Below are 17147 nucleotides of genomic sequence, written 5' to 3'. Positions count from 1 at the left end.
GCCACGAAACCAGTCCCTGGTGCCCAAAAGGTTGGGGACCACTGTCGTAGAGCTTTATAGTATGAATGTACATATTAATAATTTTTTTTAAATTCTTGAAACAGATGATAAAATATACATATATTTTCCTCTCATCAGGAGTTCATTTAAGTTTTTGTCACCTGGGTTCTTCTTAACATGAGTGGGAGCGATATGAAGTCAATACATGTACATAACATACAAGGGTGATTGTGGCTGGGTTTTTTAATCTTTTTTTACAGTTCAGAAAAATGTTGGAGGTCTGAGGGGATAGAGATCTTTGCTGAATTTCTGCCTTTCCTTTAAAAGGAGAACTTACAGGAGAAAAAAAGATTTAACACTTTCCCTACTGTGAACTTTAACAAAAATGAAGGTTTTGATTTTGCTTAGAATTCTTTCTTTCAGGAACTTTCAAAGGATATTACCTCAACTTCTTGCATAGCAGTACAGCGATAAACACTTCATTTATCATTTTCCTTTCTTTTCTTTTCTTTCTTTTTCTTTCTTTTTTTTTTTTGAGACGGAGTTTCACTCTTATTGCTCAGACTGGAGTGCAATGGTGTGATCTTGGCTCACTGCAACATCTGCCTCCCAGGTTCAAATGATTCTCTTGCCTCAGCCTCCCAAGTAGCTAGGATTAAAGGTGTGCACCACCATGCCTGGCTAATTTATTTATTTTTAGTAGAGACAGTGTTTCGCCATGTTGGCCAGGCTGGTCTCGAACTCCTGACCTCAGGTGATCCGCCCGCCTTGGCCTCCTAAAGTGCTGGGATTACTGACATGAGCCACCGCGTCCTGCCTCATTTATCATTTTCTTTTAAGTTTTCATTTCTCTAGTCTTTGTTTCGACAAGCTTACGTGGATTCTTTTCTTTTTTTTTCTTTTTTTTTTGAGACTGGGTCTTGCTCTGTTGCCCAGGCTGGAGTGCAGTGGCAGGATCATAGCTCACCACAGCCCCGGCCTCCTGGGCTGAAGTGATCCTCCCATCTCAGCCTCCCGAATAGACTAGGCATGTGCCATCACACATTTTTTAATTTTTTGTTGCCCAGGCTGGTCTTGAACTCCTGGGCTCAAGTGATCCTCCCAGATTAAGTCTTATTGCTTTGCCTTTAAGCATTTACTGTTGGCTGAGGAAATGCCTCAGACTTTTCTTGTAGGAATCAAAAGTTATAGTATTGGTTAAAAAAATTAGAGACAGAATGTGTTTCTACAGTATCTACATAGTTCTTGGCTTCAAAGTGGCTAATCTCAAATGATTCATTTAATAACACCCAGCAAATGTTTATTGAGCACTTGTTATGTGCCAGGTGTGCTGAGCCCAGTCCTCAAGCTCCATGAGTTTATGGTTTATAAAAAAGGCATATGTAAACAAACTGCAGTACAGTAAATGAGGGTTTCCAGAGAGGTGGGCCCAAGAGAGCAGGTGAGAGGGCTGGGCAGGGTGGCTCACGCCTGTAATCCCAGCACTTTGGGAGGCCAAAGTGGGTGGATCACTGTAGGTCAGGAGTTTGAGACCAGCCTGGCCAACATGGTGAAACCCCTTCTCTACTAAAAGTACAAAAAAATCAGCCGGGCGTAGTGGTGGGCACCTGTAATCCCAGCTACTTGGGAGGCTGAGGCAGGAGAATCGCTTGAACCTGGGAGGCAGAGGTTGCAGTGAGCCGAGATCGTGTCATTGCACTCCAGCCTGGAAAACGAGAGTGAAACTCCATCTCAAAAAAAAAAATTAACTAATTAAAAAATAAAAAAATAAGAGGGCAGGTGAGAGGAGGTGTGATAAAAGATGAAGCAGATAAGGGAGGGGGGCATTTATTCTCAAGAAATATTAATCAAACACTTGTTATTTTCCAGGCACTATTTAGGGTACTGGGGCTATAGGAGTGAACAGAGCAGTGCTGCCTCCTTTGAGAGCTTCTATTCAGTGTGGGAGACAGATATTTATCATCCTGCCCAGCACTCATGCCTGTGTGTTAATTAGGTAGGGGAGAGGGGGGATCTGCAAGGAGGTGACATTTGCAGAGGGACCAGAGTGAAGTGCGGGGGTCAGGCACCAGGAGCAGCCCTGCTACAGTGTGCACTGCCTTCATATACTTCAAACTCCACTTGAAAGAAAGGAAATAACATGTCAAAGTGAGGAAGAGAAATGGCATAGTATAAACAGAAATAAGGTGATATGCCTGGGATCTTGATGCTTTATGTCACTGTTAGTCCCCCAGCCTTCATCAGTAAGGGCTGTTTCCCAAGCCTGGGCTGAGATACTCTTTTAGGGGGAACAGCCTCTCTTCCCCCAACCACCTGTCGCCCTAGGTCAGCTGCAGCATCCCTGCCGGGGACCATGCATAGCTGGGCCACAGGAAGCCAATGGTGGGGGACAGCTGCCTGGGGCAACACTGGGCCATGGATAAGTTCCCAGACCCAAGACCCGACCCCAGCCCCTCCTAGACAGCAGCCCACAGCCCCATGGCTTCCCCCCTCCCGCGGGAGAAGCTACACAAGTCTTAACAAAGGGGAGTCCCCATGTGGAAAGAACAAATCCGACCTAAAATTAAACCTGGAGTTTTAATATAAAAAAATGCTCATGATTAGGTGTTTACAGCACCTAATCTTCAACAATTAAAAAGAAAAATGTGTGGGTGGGGTAAAAAATAGCAATACCCACACTCTGAAGTTTTTGAGAAAAACAGGAAACTAGTCTTTTTTAACCAGTGATGCCCAGAACTGGTTATTGCAAAGAGGGTTGTTTTTCTAATGCAGTGTGGTCAGCGCAGCTGCACCCGAAGTAGAATTCTGCTCATGATGCAGCCGTCTGTGGATTTCTTTAGCTGACAAACCTATAGACAGGCAGGCATAATTATCGTTCTAACCTGGTCATTATGGCCGGATGGTGCTTGGAAAACAATTTGCACAAGTCCTGAAACCCCGTGAGAACATACAAAATAAGAGCATTTGGCGAATATGCAGTTATTTCCGGGAGTTGTGAATGACTTAGATCTAGGGGCTATACAATAGCTTATTGTAGAAGAACTGTTTGAATTCTCTTTTTATTTCGATTTTTTTTTAAGTTGACAGACAATATCTGATGGCAAATGACATTTTTTTTTCTAATTTGCTCATGAACTCAGGCTTCACTTTCTAACAGTGTTTTAGATGTTTTTACCTTTTTATTTTTGGCATTTGCTGGTTGGTGACAGTGAAGTCTGGATTTTAAAATTGGGGTTACAGGGATGTTGTTTCCTGGCCACAGAGTCTCACAAATGCACTATCACCACTACATTTCTGAACAACATGAGAAAAATGATCACAGAGGAGACCATTTGGGCAACACCTGACTAGTTTTTTGTCCTTTCGAGTAATGTAGAATGCTTCAGAACCCACTTGAAGTACAGTAATCCCCTTTATCTGCATTGTACCTTACACGGAAGACCAGGTTGGTCTCAGACCAGTCACTGAGGTTTCCCCTCCACTTCCTGCTGTGGGCTCAGTGTCTTTGGGGAGCCCCTGCTAACCAGAAGTCTCCCTCACAGGTCATTTCTTTGTGTCATCTTTCTAAGGATAAAAAGGGGCATTAGACTTTTGAAAGTTGAATAATATAACCTAGATTTCATTGCTGATTGCATTTTATGGTCTCCAAGCCAAGCATTTGGTTTGTGCATTGAAGGCTTTACGCTTGTCTGTTTGTATCAGACTTTACAGTTATCTCTTTAATAAGTAAATTACTCACGCTTCTCTTTTGTGAAGCTTGTTTTCAGTGCTTGATCCAGGCAGTGTGCCTGGGCTTAGCAAGGCCCCCCCTCCAGCTGACTGCTGAGGCAGTTCCAAAAAAGGTAGTCATTACTGCTATTGATTTCTGTAGCACATCGGTCATGTTGGAATTATTTGCAGTGAGAGGGGAGTCAACTCCTTGCATATGCCTTTTAGTTTCACCACCAATGTACTGTACATTGAAGTCTTCAGTATCTTTGAGTCTTCAGTATCTTGGGGGCAGTGACCCAAGCAAGTCAAAGGAGATTCTTTTCACTTTTTTCTCTGGGAATGGCTTGGGGAGAATCCTGGATATTAAAGTGGTGCAGTAGGTGGAACTGGGAGACATAAATTCTCCTTTTTTTTTTTTTTAACCCCTTGCTGTCTGTTTTTTAGTGAAAAGCAATGCAGTTACTTGCCATTTCCCCCTTACCAGGATGTGGTAAAAAGTAATGAGATAATGGTTGTCAAGTGTTGTCAAATAACTGAAGACAGATATTTTATAAAGTGCCAGCTTTTACTAAAAACAAACCAAAAAACAACAAAAGCAGCAAACAAGCATAATTTATCAGAAGGTCTCAGATTTCATACACATTAACATCCTGGTGTTTCAGTTGGGAAAACATAGCCCTGTGAGGTTGTGATAATGTTGAAATGGCAGTAATAAGAAATGGATTTATTACTTTCACTTCTTATATATGCCTCCACCATAGTGTATTTTTAATAAGTTTGCATACTGAGATTTTTGGAAATCTGTGGATACAAATATAATTTTACACTTTCATACCGGTAAAGCCTGAGTCTAACTTTGACACTCTTCCTTTTAAATGGCTCACTTAAGCATATGAACAGAAGCACAGCATAAAAAACTCAGTGGGGAGACTCAGGAAAACAGATTCCTTTCTTATTGTAGATCCATGAACAAAACCTATCTCAGTAGATAATTCAGTTTAGTTGAGAGGTTCCCCCCAGGACTAATCTGGGTAGAATGGGTTTCTACTACGTGGTTATAAATACATTAAGTATTTGCCCATTAAAATTAAAGGCTCCTCAAATTCATACTGTTTGTGCCCATTTTGTTTTTGTTTGTGATTTTTATTATAACACAAAGACAGTTTAAAACACACTGTACTCTTCTTTTTCTGTCCTTCCTAATGAGAAGATGGTGCTCTGGGGATGATGATTATTTGTACAGAAGGTTGTGGCGGAAGAGGCCAGTGTGGAATGATTAGTCCTTTCCCTGCTGTGCACACATAGAGATTGGTCCTTCATCCTCACAGTCAGCATTTCTCATGTGGCCTGGAGCTCAATGGAGACTTCGCCTATCAAGCTTGGGGCCAGCTTTCGCCTGTGTTCAAAAAAGTTGCTCTTGTGGGTGAACTTACCACGTGGGTGGTTCATCCGTTGTAGCCCACAGACACTCCATGTGACTGGGACCCTTAATGAAGTGGGTTTCATAAGCTCCCTCTTACCTACTTTCTTTGGAGCTGATTCCCTTCTCTTTACCTTTTGGGAAGAAAACCAGCATGGCGGTGAGAACTGAAAGTAAAGTTAGAGATGACTAAGCCAAACTTTTTCTGTTTTTAGTTGAGGAAAAAAAGGGCCAGAAAGAAGTTACTTAACGTTCTTTGCCCGGGTCATGGAGTCATTTGTGGTGGAGTGGACCTGAAAGCTGTGCCTGCTTTCATTCTTTTTCCTACATCCGGCCCAGTAGGACTTTTCCCTGGGGGAGATTATTGCTTTAATACTGGGTGGCTGTGAGCATTTCAGGAACGTGTGCATGTCCTGGGTTGTCATTTGATGCTTGGGGAAGAATACAGCTGCTGTTTATGGAAAAGCTTAAGAAGCAGGATGTGGCATTGGTGGCAGGGTTCACATTCACAGAGGAGTTTGTGCAGTCCCTTCCCTGGAAAACTTCAGTTACATTCAGGTGATACCAAGTTCATCCCGTGCCCTTTCTGCCAGCCTCCTAAAGTTCGGCTGTCTTGATTGGACATCTTCAATTAAAAGACAAATGTCACACTTGGTAATTCTGAAGAATACTATGGGTTTTTTTGTAGAATTTCTCTTGGTTGAGCACGATCTTCACGATGAAGTTTGAGTAATACAGTTAGTCTAAAGGATTTTTGTTATAATCACTTGCTTAAACATCAAGAGCACAGTAACATGTACCAAAAAGTTATTGCAGCAGAGTTACAATGTTACCAGTTTTCTTAACTCCAGCATGGTTAGGCATTTGGGGCCAGATAAGTCTTTGTTGTGGGTGACTATCCTGTGCATTGTAGAATACTTACCAGCATCCCTGGCCTCTACCCACCAGGGTACAATAGCATACCCCTTCCCACTCCCAGTCTTGGCAACCAGAAAGAACTCCCAGACATTGCCTAGTGTCTCTTAAGGGGGCAGAATCACCCTAATTGAGAACCACCACAGGCTAACAATAAATCTGAGGGGGATTGCACAGCCACCAGCCTGAAGTGGGTTTTTATGAACAACACGGAGCTTGAATTTAAGAAACCAGAGTAAGAAACAAAGACTGAGAACATTATGTGACTAAACAGTGAATATTCCCAGTCAGTGACAGAGTGAATGGCAACCCCAACCAGGGAATTCCCCGGTTGCCTTGTGGTAGGAATTCCCTTCTCTTTCTCAATTCTCTTGCCCTCAATTCTAGGACACTCCCTTTTCAAAGGCTGCTCTAGCTTCTGATTCACTTATTTTCCCTGCCCTCTTTTCTTTTCCATTCTTCTGCCATCTCTGTTGCTACCAATGCCTGGACCACCACTGCTGCCCTGACAAAAGACAAGAGCCACTGAGATTCTTCCTACTGATGCCCCTGGCCCATCTGTGTCTTGCTAGTCTTACTTTGTTATTTACCTCTCAGAGGTTCACCTAGACTTTTGTGGTCTTTGTAGGAAAAGGCAGTTTCATATCCTATTGACTCAATTTCTCAGTGTGACTATTTGACAAGAAGCTATGTCATCTAAGGCGGGTAGGTTCTATGTTGCTCTTATTACATTGCCTTAGGCGAATTCTAAATCAGGTTATACAGGCTTTTGAAGGGTGGTCTTGCATGCCAACCAGTATTTATGACACTGGTTCTAGAGGGAAACACATTCCAAATTTCAAATAGTAAGCTTAAAAGTGAACTGTTAGAATATGATTCATTTTAAGTAGGAACTATTCTGGGAGCCGGAAGAACAGGTGCTAGCACCTGTTACAAGTGAGTTCTTACCGAAACCACAGGGAGACCCTCTGGGTAGCCAGCTTAGAGTCCCCCCTCTACTGGGAGTGTAACTGCTCACACTAAGCCCCAGGCTCAGAGGGCAGACAAGCTGGATTAGCTAGGGTTTGCTTCTCTGATGTGGAAAAAAAAATAGATATCTGGTAATTTCCTTGGATTCCTTTTGGACATGATCTTGTGTACAAATCTGTGCCAAATGAACTTAGTCTGCCAAGAGAGGAAAAGAAAAATACCATAATCTATGGATCTAGCTACCAATTGAAGGAAGTCAATAAGAAAATAACTGGAATCTTAGCAGGTTCTAGAAAAAGTAAGAAAAGAGGTATATGTTGTACAAGTATGCAATTAAACTAAGAGGAGTTTAGAGTAATTAAAAGATAAGCACAAAAATACTTCACTTTCTGCATCAAATGACAAATATTTATATCAAATTTTTCAAAGGAATGTTTATCATTTCAGACTAGGAAAGATACAACACAGACTTAGAGGGTTTTCCAGTTCTGAGTATCTTATGTATTTTTCCCCTGTTACTCTAAATTTGTCAAACTGCACAAATTGATTCATTAGATTGAGTATTAAGTCTACCTAAGCTAGAATGTGATAGTGGTGGGCCAGTGACTTCTTTGGAGAAGTCTCTAAAACATCCATGCTGATGAGTTTTGAAACTGGGTTCAGGGTGTCCTGAGACATCTGGGAGTTGTTGAAATAAAGTATATCTGTGGTGGATTTAAGAATTACTCTATATTTCAGATCATGATAGGAGGGATACTTAGCTCCCAAGTTTTAAAGAATTTAGAAGAGTGCTGCCTTTCTCAAATATTGTTATGTAATTGATTATACAGCATACCTTTTGTTATGGGGTCTACACAGTAACAATCTATTTTCAATGTCTGACCTTCACTAGCCCCTGAGCTCCATGAAGACAAGAATAATGGCTTATGGGAATGCACAATTGTTTGTTGAATAAATAATTGAATAAATGAGAGAAAAAAGAGTTTATTATGAGCATTTTATTAAAAAAAGCAAAATGCTACTTCTTGATAGAAAGATTAAATAAAGTCATTTCCCAATAATAAAGTTAAAACAAAATTTGAAATAATATAATGTACTGAAGTTTTAAGTTTGGTGGGAAATCTGTGGCTTTAAGAAGGAAGAAATAGACTATACTTTTTAAAGATAGAAAGCACGGCATGCCCTCCAAAATTAACCTAGTGGAACATGGTATGTAAAGTCTCCCAAACCCATCAATTTTAGCCTTACTTTATAGTAATATACACTTTTTATTGCCAAAGTAAATTAGGACAACGATCTGGGTAAAATAATACTCTTGAGCTGGATAAGAAAGACTTTGATTTTGTTGCCAAATTTAAAGCAATGACCTTCGTTCTAAGTGTGAAAGCAGTGTATCATTGTTGTATAAAGACATGAGTGGACCCCACTGAAACTTCCACCGTGAGGTTCTGTCATACCAGCTCAAATAGTGAGTAATCAGGAATGGTTCAATACATTAAACATTCTTTTGGCATGGTGATCCTTTTGTCAGATCAGAATCATTATGACTAGAACTGAAAATTGAGTGCCAGTCATGGCAGGATATTTAGATTTCTTCAACCCATGAATCTTTTTACATTGCCACTGTGTCTATTTTCGAGAGGGATGGTTCAGACTCAGGCTTAAAGGATTAAAAAACTCTCTCCAGCACTTACAGTGAGTCTGTAGACAAGTTCCTGAGCCTTTCGGGGCCTCAAGCCCTCTGTAAGCTAGGGTAATAATTGTACCTGCCTCATAAAAGATTAAATGGGAAAATACTCAGTAAATGTTGCTTATTTTTATTTTTCTCTGTGATGATTGTTTCAAACTCCATTACCATTTCTAGATCTTTCATTTCCTTAAGGTTTTCAGTAGTCAGCCCAAACTTTTAACATTCCTCTTTGTGGATCATAGTAGCCTAAAGAGTCTAGTTTGCCAAAACTATTTGCTACATCTTATAGATAAATTAAATCATGCTTGGGGTGTATGTGTGTGTCTATATATAAAAGAGCCTCAACCCTGAGTCTTATCACAGTGAAAGCAGGTGGACCCCACTCTTGGCTACAAGCCAAATCCTATTACTAGGCCTTATTGATTCCATGCTGGCTACAGTTGCTTCCTCTTGTTGTTGCTTTTCCTTCTCACCTCTTAAGGGAGTTGGAAAACTCTAAATTCAACTTATGAAAGAATATGAAAGTGCTTCTATTATTTGTATATTTCCCAGAAACTAACCTTATAGAAGTCATTTCCTAAGTTATAAAGAAATACCTTTTTTTCCTGAATTTTTCATCACTTGAATAAAACTGGGTTTTCCATTATGATCATACAACACAAACCACCAGACTGTAAAACTAACATTTTTCAGTTGGGTTTCTTGCTTACTATTTTCAAAGTGACTGTTTTCTTGTCCTGCGACAGTGTTCAGGGTGAGAACCACGGTGAGGTATGACCCCAGATGGAGCAGGATGAATTAGTCATTATATGCTAGGAGCATGAGCAGTCAGTGAATTCTTTCAGGGTGCTTCCTCAGAAATTGTCTCGGTGGACTTACTGGTAACTTGTAATTGTCAAGCTTAGGAATTCCCTCCCATCTAGATGTCTGAATAAAATGTTTAAAAGTTTCTCAAACAAGAGTAGCTTGGGCAGCCTCTTTGTCATAATCATTTTCTTTCTTGCACAATTTAAACTTAGTTTTGATATTTTTCAGTGGAAGTTGTTATTATTGCATTGATTTTAAATCTGTTTCACAATAAGGGATTTAAGTGCATGATCCCTAAAGCTTTGTTCGGCTTGAAAATTATATGGTCAAAGTTTACCTTTTAGTAGTTTCATTTTCAAGATTTCCCCACAGTGTTATGCGATTCCTTATCGATTTATTCAACAGAAGAACAGCATATTCCTTCAATTAAAGACTCCCCAAATCATTACATCATCATGAGTAGTCAATTGCTAAGAATTTGAACTTTTATATTAACACAATCAAGTCATAATTATCTCTCCACTGTGGCCAAAATTTAATCCAGTAAAATATTGTTAGGACATTGTATTTTTTTTCAGGGCCATAGCTGTTAAAGGTCTCTCAACTAGAAAAATTTAAATATGCTCCAATCCCTTCCATCTTGAAAACAAGCAAACAATAAAACCAATAATCCTGATGGCTTTTCTAGCTACTACTTTACCTGTCTCGACTGCTTCACAGTTTCGACCACCTGCTTTCACAAGGAACATTTATAACCTCTTAATTTTGAAATTCAGTGACATCTTTTGGGTCTTTGACTTATTTGACCTGATTTGTGTCTGACTCTGTTTATCATTTAATTTTTTCGCCACTTGGTTCTGTGATACTATGGCCTAGTAGGCCTGTTTCTGTTCTCAGCCCCTTTGCACACTTCCTAGTCTTTGAGGCTTTTCCCGAAGTTCAACCCTTAAGCCACTCTTGTAGCTTTTCAGACTGTTTTACAGAAGCCCTGGCCCACTCTAGGCCAGGCGCGGTGGCTCATACCCGTAATCCCAGCATTTTGGGAGGCCAAGGCAAGCAGATGACTTGAGCCCAGGAGTTTGAGACCAGCCTGGGCAACATAGTGAAACCCTGTCTCTACAAAAAAAATACAAAAACATTAGCCAGGTGTGGCAGCACACACCTGTGGTCCCAGCTGCTCAGGAGGCTGAGGTGGGAGGATGGCTTAAGTCTGGGAGGTCAAGGCTGCAATGAGCCTTGATCGTGCCACTGCACTGCAGCCTGGGTGATAGAGCAAGACCCTGTCTCAAAAAAATAAATGAATAAATAAAGAGTCACTCTAGCTGCTAATGATGCTAATAGTCTTCCATACTAGTTTTTCAGTTCACATATTCCCATGGATTCTACATCTATGTATCCAAATGTCTACTTGGACATTTCTATCCAGTTGTTTCTAAGGCACCTCAAACTTAGCTCACTCTAAAACCGGATATATTTCCTCTCAACTTGGTTTTCCTCTTTTCCACCTCACAAATGTCTACTGATTACTGAAGATCCACTGCAAGTGTCTCCACTGTCAGAGCTTCCCTTAATAACTACTCTTCTCTTTCCTGTGGACTCTATGGTAATTTGTACTACAGCACTTTTCATACTTCCTCCAAGCCCGGTATTCTTTAAGATCATAAAACACATTTGTGTACCTTTGCATACAGCCCAGTGCCTGGTGTGTGATAGGTGCATGGTAAATGATTGTTGAATAGGTTAACAGATGACATAAATAGCAAATTATAGATATTGAAATAGGAAAAAATATATTTCACCAGGTAGAAAAGTGTATAAGTGGTTAGATATTAAAAAGATACTTTTTAGAGTGTTATAGAAAATAAAATGATCAGTCTTAGTGATTAGATGTAGCCTCTGGGACCTCAGAAGTGAAGAGAAGCCTCTAGTTCCTTTCATAGACTTGGGGTTGAACTGGTGCTTTCACTTGATTTAAATAAAGATCAGTTCATGGAATGGCAGCAGCAGTTATTTGGGTGACTTTTCTAGCTATTTCAAAAGCATCAGAATGGACAGAGCAGAGCCCAACTATTTGTTTCAGATTTTTTTTTTTTTTTTGAGACAGCATCTGGATCTGTTGCCCAGGCTGGAGTGCAGTGGCACAATCACAGCTCACTGCAATCTTAACTTCCCGGATGCAAGCAATCCTCCCACCTCAGCCACCTGAGTAGCTAGGACTGCAGGTGCACCATGCCCCAGTTGAATTTTTTTTAATTTTTATTTTTTAGAGACAGTGTCTCACTATGTTGCTCAGGCTGGTCTTGAACTCCTGGGCTCAGACAATCTTCCCACCTTGGCTTCTCAAAGTGCTGAGATTACAGATGTGAGCTACCATGCCCAGCCTTTAGGAAAATATTCAGGTGCAATTCTTTCCTAAACATACTTCCTCCCTATTTCTTCTACACTTCCAAATACAGCTATGTGTGTCAGGAAAAGAGGATATGAATGCTTTCGTTTACTTAAGCAGTAAAAAATAATGATTTCATTTGCAGAAGTGATACCTTCCCCCACCCCACATCCATAGATAAGACTGTATTTGTGTGCTAATCATACCCACTTAAAGTTATCTCTAAATCCACTAATATTAAGTTCATTCTTGGTGCAGTAGCTTCATCACAGTTCATTGACGTTAACATTAGAAAAAGTTTGTTATTGGAATCCCTATGTTGTTAGGATTAGCCTCTAACTAAATGGAACAGGTATCTGGTTACCATGGGATAATCCTTTGTTAATATTAAATATAAGAAGTCTTAGCAGTGAAGACTGATTTGTGACAGTCTTGTATTTAGGATTAAGTTCTCTGCACTGTGATGCTGAACCATTGCAGAATTATGTTATATAACTGTGTTTCCTTTTGGCTTTCATAAAAATAAGAAACATGTTTCCTGAGGTCATCTTACATTGAGCAAAAATGTTAAATACATGAATAAAAATTCCACTAAGCTTTTTTTTAATATTAGTAGACTTCACATAGATTTGTAGTCTTGATATATTTTGGAGTCTTATACTGGTTCGGTAGTCTTTTATGAAGAACAACAAACAAAACATCCTGTTTTTATAATGTTCAGCACAAATCCCAGTGGAATTATTACAGAAATAGCTGAAGTTCTTCCTATATCAGTTAGCAGTTGTTTAATTTTCACTATTTATTGTTACTCTTCAAAGTCATTTTTGGAAGTGTGACTGTAACAAAATTGATTTTGTCATCAGGCACCGAAGTCCTGCTAAGTGTTAATTGCCCAGGGTTTTTATAAGGAGTTTGGAGATAACTCAAGGCCCACTACCATAGCAGCAGTGACCATTTTAAATCGCAAATATGTGTGAAACTCTTAAACTCTTTTTCGCCTTTTTTTTTCTAACATTTCATGGCTTCGTATTTCGGAGACTTAGTGGGATTACTTTAAGTGTTTACTTATGTTAAAATAAGGGAAAACCGAATAGAAAAGATGTTTTTAAAGGGTTGTAATATGGCTTTAGGACTGGTGAAAGAGCCAGAAAGATGATTTGGAAGCTGAAAATAGCTCTATGTTTTATGCAATCAAGTAAAACTCTGTACCTTGGCATTCCCCGCACCAGATTAACGAGGAGTTGGAAGTGATTCCACCCCCAACATGCCGTTATGGATGACACGCTGGGCTATGACAAACTGCTGGCTTAATGGAGCATGTGCTGCTGGGAGTATAACCCTGAGGTACCGGGTGGATTAGAGTTGAGTGACCTCAACTCATATTCATTTCCTCTGAAAGGAAAACTGACCAGTCCTCTCTGTTCTAATGAGCATGTTTGCAGCATGGCTTCTCAAAGCGGGGCCAGTCGCTTCAGGGGCAGAAGTGCACCATATTTCTGTTTGGTGCCAGCTTTACCTGCGTAGCCTTCACAGCACCTTATCCTGGTCCTTAAGAATTGCAGATTAAGACCACAGAACAGAGGGAGATGGATATTTCTTTTACACTCTTACAGATTGTTGTTTTTTTTCCTTAGTTTTTGGTGTGTTGTTTTGCAAAACGCTGTGAAATAAGTGAGGACATAAGATGATTCCTGAACTATTTCTGTTGAGCAAGTGGGTAAACCTCTCGTGGTAGAAGAACCAGAACCTCATCAGTCCGAGAGGCTGAGTCATCTTTGTAACTGAGAGGTTCATCCTTCACCTTAAGTCCTTGGTACCTAAAATGAGACTGTATGATGTGCCCTGTGAAATCAATGAAACTGTCAGGTTATAATTAACGTGTGGTGCTATTCTAATTAAACAGAATTGATGGGAAATATCTGGGAGGATAGTAGCAATGGAACAATGATGTTTGCATTTACATGATCTTAATTACTCCTTAGACTTAATGCCCTATTAAGGGGACCGGGAGAATGTCACATCGCACTTAGCTGTATTGTGTTAGACAGTGGCCGCTGGCCGGGAAGGACCAGAGTGCATTAAGCTTGCATTGTGGTGTCTGCCTTTGCAGACAGAAGGTTTGAGAATGTATATTCTTTTCTTTTTTCTTTTTTTTTTCTTCAAAGGAAATTAAATCACAGCCCTGACAGTAGAGGGTAAAATCTCTGAGAAGACCTCCCCAGTGCTTGGAATTTACAGACTCTACCACGTCCCAGTTTGCTATTGTCCTAAGGCAACACACTCCCCTGCCGCTCTCAGGCGTCTTTGGCGGCTGGCCAGCCTCCCAGGGCCTCTGGCTTTGATGTGTGGTGCAGGCTGTCCTCAGGCCAGGCTGTTGTTGCCGTGGCCTGGACTTCGCTCACGCTGGATGCCAGGAGGGATGTCCTGTCTGCAATATACATTTCGACAGCCTGACAGTCCTAGTGATCGTACTGCGGCAGGGGGAGACTGCCTTTGTCTCAGCCACAAGTGGCTGTCCCCAGCCGCTTAGCTTTGCTGTGCTCTCTTTTGGTGTCTGCGGAAGACGAGTTTGCACCCAGCTTGTTGTCTGGGGGAGGGCCTCTCTGCCTGGGGAAGACAGCAGCTCTGCCAGGATGCTGTCAATCTGAAAAGCCTCCTTGGCAGGGCTCTGGGGAACCGACCCGGCGAGTTGAACAGCTTCCTCTGGGGACATTGCATCGACCTTCATTTGATCTAAGCCTGGCAGCCTGGTTAGTGAGGACATCAATTCTGGCTCGGGAAATCTTCCTTAACTGAACCTTTGTTTCCACCGTGGTCCCAGGCTTGTAGTTAGAAGTCTGTGCTGTTGCAAATTTAACACTGTAACTTCTGGTAATATCCATGTGTAATTCTAAAAGCAGGTGACACATAAACACAGATGATTATAGTGATAGGTACCAAGGAGGAAAAAATGGGACTACGCCTAATAATTAGTCAAAAGACATACATATATATACACACACACACTTTGAAGAGAGAAAGAGAGAGAGGGAGGGAGAGAGAACTTATTGTTGATTAATTGTTTTCAGAAGAGCCACTTCAATTCCAATAAGAATCACCTCAGAGAACTGGAAGTAAACCATATCTGCTTCTAGTGTCTATGACACACCTTGCACTGCGCCTTAATAGGATTACTAATATTTACCACAGAGGAGGAAGTCTTGCTTCTTTTCTTGCAAAACCCCTCCCCCAAATCTGTCTCTTCACCAACAGTTATTTGTTTGTATTAAGTTTCATGATGTCCCAAGATTTTTGTTTGTTTTTGTTGTTTTCTTAATGTAAATTTTTTCATAATGAGAACACATTACATTTTTGACAAACTAGCATGAAAAATCTTATCAGCTCTTTTCTGCAGTAGATGCAGCGTGCAGCCTGCAAAGACCGCATGTCCAGGTTAGGCCAGGACACCTGAACAGTACCAGGCTAGAAAGGGGAAGAGAGTTGTAGAAGACACACTTCATGGTCTCACTAGGGTGTGCCTGTTTGCATTTTGTTTATTGTTTTTTTTGCAACCATTCATAGGTAGCAGTAATTTAGCATTCTCATATTAATATTTTTTTTCTTGTCACTAGTGAGTGTTTGCATGTGTGTGTGCATTGGATTGATGGGAGGGAAGGTAACTCTGTTGGTAAATCCTGAATACTAGGATCTTGTTCAGCCCAATCGCAGTGATACGGGTATCTTGTAACATTCAAGCCTTGATGCTTTGAAATAGCAGTTTTGCCATGATTCATTGCCTAAATTCTGACTTCCTTACTAAGAACAGAAAGCATAGTGAAGTTTGGTAGGACAGAAACATACCTCGGACAGTAACTGTGGCTAAACCATAGTCATGGCATTTAACATTAATATGAAACATAAGATTTGTAAGTCTTCCAAATACCATTTCTTCATGCTTACAATAAGATGACGAATTTCATAGTTCCCAAGACGAAAAGATGGGAATAGAACTTAGTGAGATTGCTGACCTGACTTAGGAGAGCTAAAATATTAGGTTTCTCTTTCAAATACTTCCCTCTTGCAGCTTGCAAGTATGCTCATCCCTCTGCAATTATCTTCATTAAAAAAAAAAAAAGTTTAGAGATTGAATGTTTATGTTTGTATTGACCTGTGGAATCCTTGGTTGCTTTTCTGTTGAATCCATTGTGCAATACCCAACATATTGTGGGTTGGTAGGAAAAACTCTTTAAGATTAAAAAAAACACATAAGGTACAATTCATTAATAATTTCATTCTTTTTCTGGATATGTTTTCTTCCCATTGTCAGCCAGTGTGGGAGAAAAGAGAAGAATGGAAGAATATTGCTGGAGTTGAGGGTGTTGTGTGGGTATGTGCCATCCGAAAGTATGTTACAGGAGAAAACAATTATTTTTATAATAAAAGTAAAATTCAAGTACTCGAAGTAACAGATTATTAAATCTATTGTAGTGAAAAGTTATAGTTCTAATGCTCTAAAAGTCTTAATCATTAAAGACATATGTTAACCAAAGGCATACATATGCATAAATATATGTACAAAAATGGTAATTTCGTGCTCCCATGCTCAAACCTAAAATGTCATTCATAACACTATTGCTGCTGCCAACGGAGAAAATTTGCATAAGACTAAGGCAAAACTACCCATTCTTTCCTGTCCTGGAATAGAATTATAATTTCCAAACCGACACATTTTAAACAAGGCCAGAGTTTCCTTTCACCTGGTTCAAAGTGAATTCTGATTAAAAGCTTCCAATGATAATATCTATAACCACAAAGCAGGCTCACCGTAGCTTTCTCTTGTGGGAACTCTAGGCTCTCCCTTCTAGAATTGCCCTTAGTGGTGGCCTGCTCTTTCTTTCTCCACATCCACCCCTTACCTCAACTTGGGGCTGCACACGTCCAGCTTGCTCTATGAAGCCGTTTGCGACCACTCTAGTCCCTACAGAACTCTTCCTGTTCTCAACTCCTATTATCCTTAGAGGCTTTTTCACACATTTAGCTTTTATTATTTTAAAACATACTTTTTTTTTGTATTAGCTCAGGTCACATGTAATGTACTCTATTATAACAACTGGCACAGGTACCTAGCAAGTGTTCTTAATTGGTCGATTGTGATTTCTGGTGTCTGGCTATTAGGAAACTATTGTTACAGACTACAGTCTTGCTTCTCAAAGTGTAGACCAGCGAACTTATCACCTGGGAACTTTTGGGGTTCCACGTAGACTTTCGGA

At 40.4% G+C, this 17147-nt stretch overlaps 1 protein-coding gene across 4 annotated transcripts in view; it reads left to right on the top strand.

Moving 5' to 3' along the window:
• The window catches only part of HIVEP2 (HIVEP zinc finger 2), a 201608-nt gene that overhangs the window by 92935 nt on the left and 91526 nt on the right, over positions 1-17147 (top strand). The window lies entirely within an intron of this gene.

The sequence above is a fragment of the Hylobates moloch genome, unplaced genomic scaffold, assembly GCF_009828535.3.
Source record: "Hylobates moloch isolate HMO894 unplaced genomic scaffold, HMol_V3 SCAFFOLD_2, whole genome shotgun sequence".
Classification (NCBI taxonomy): Eukaryota; Metazoa; Chordata; class Mammalia; order Primates; family Hylobatidae; genus Hylobates; species Hylobates moloch.
This window is presented reverse-complemented; position numbering and strand designations above follow the sequence as displayed.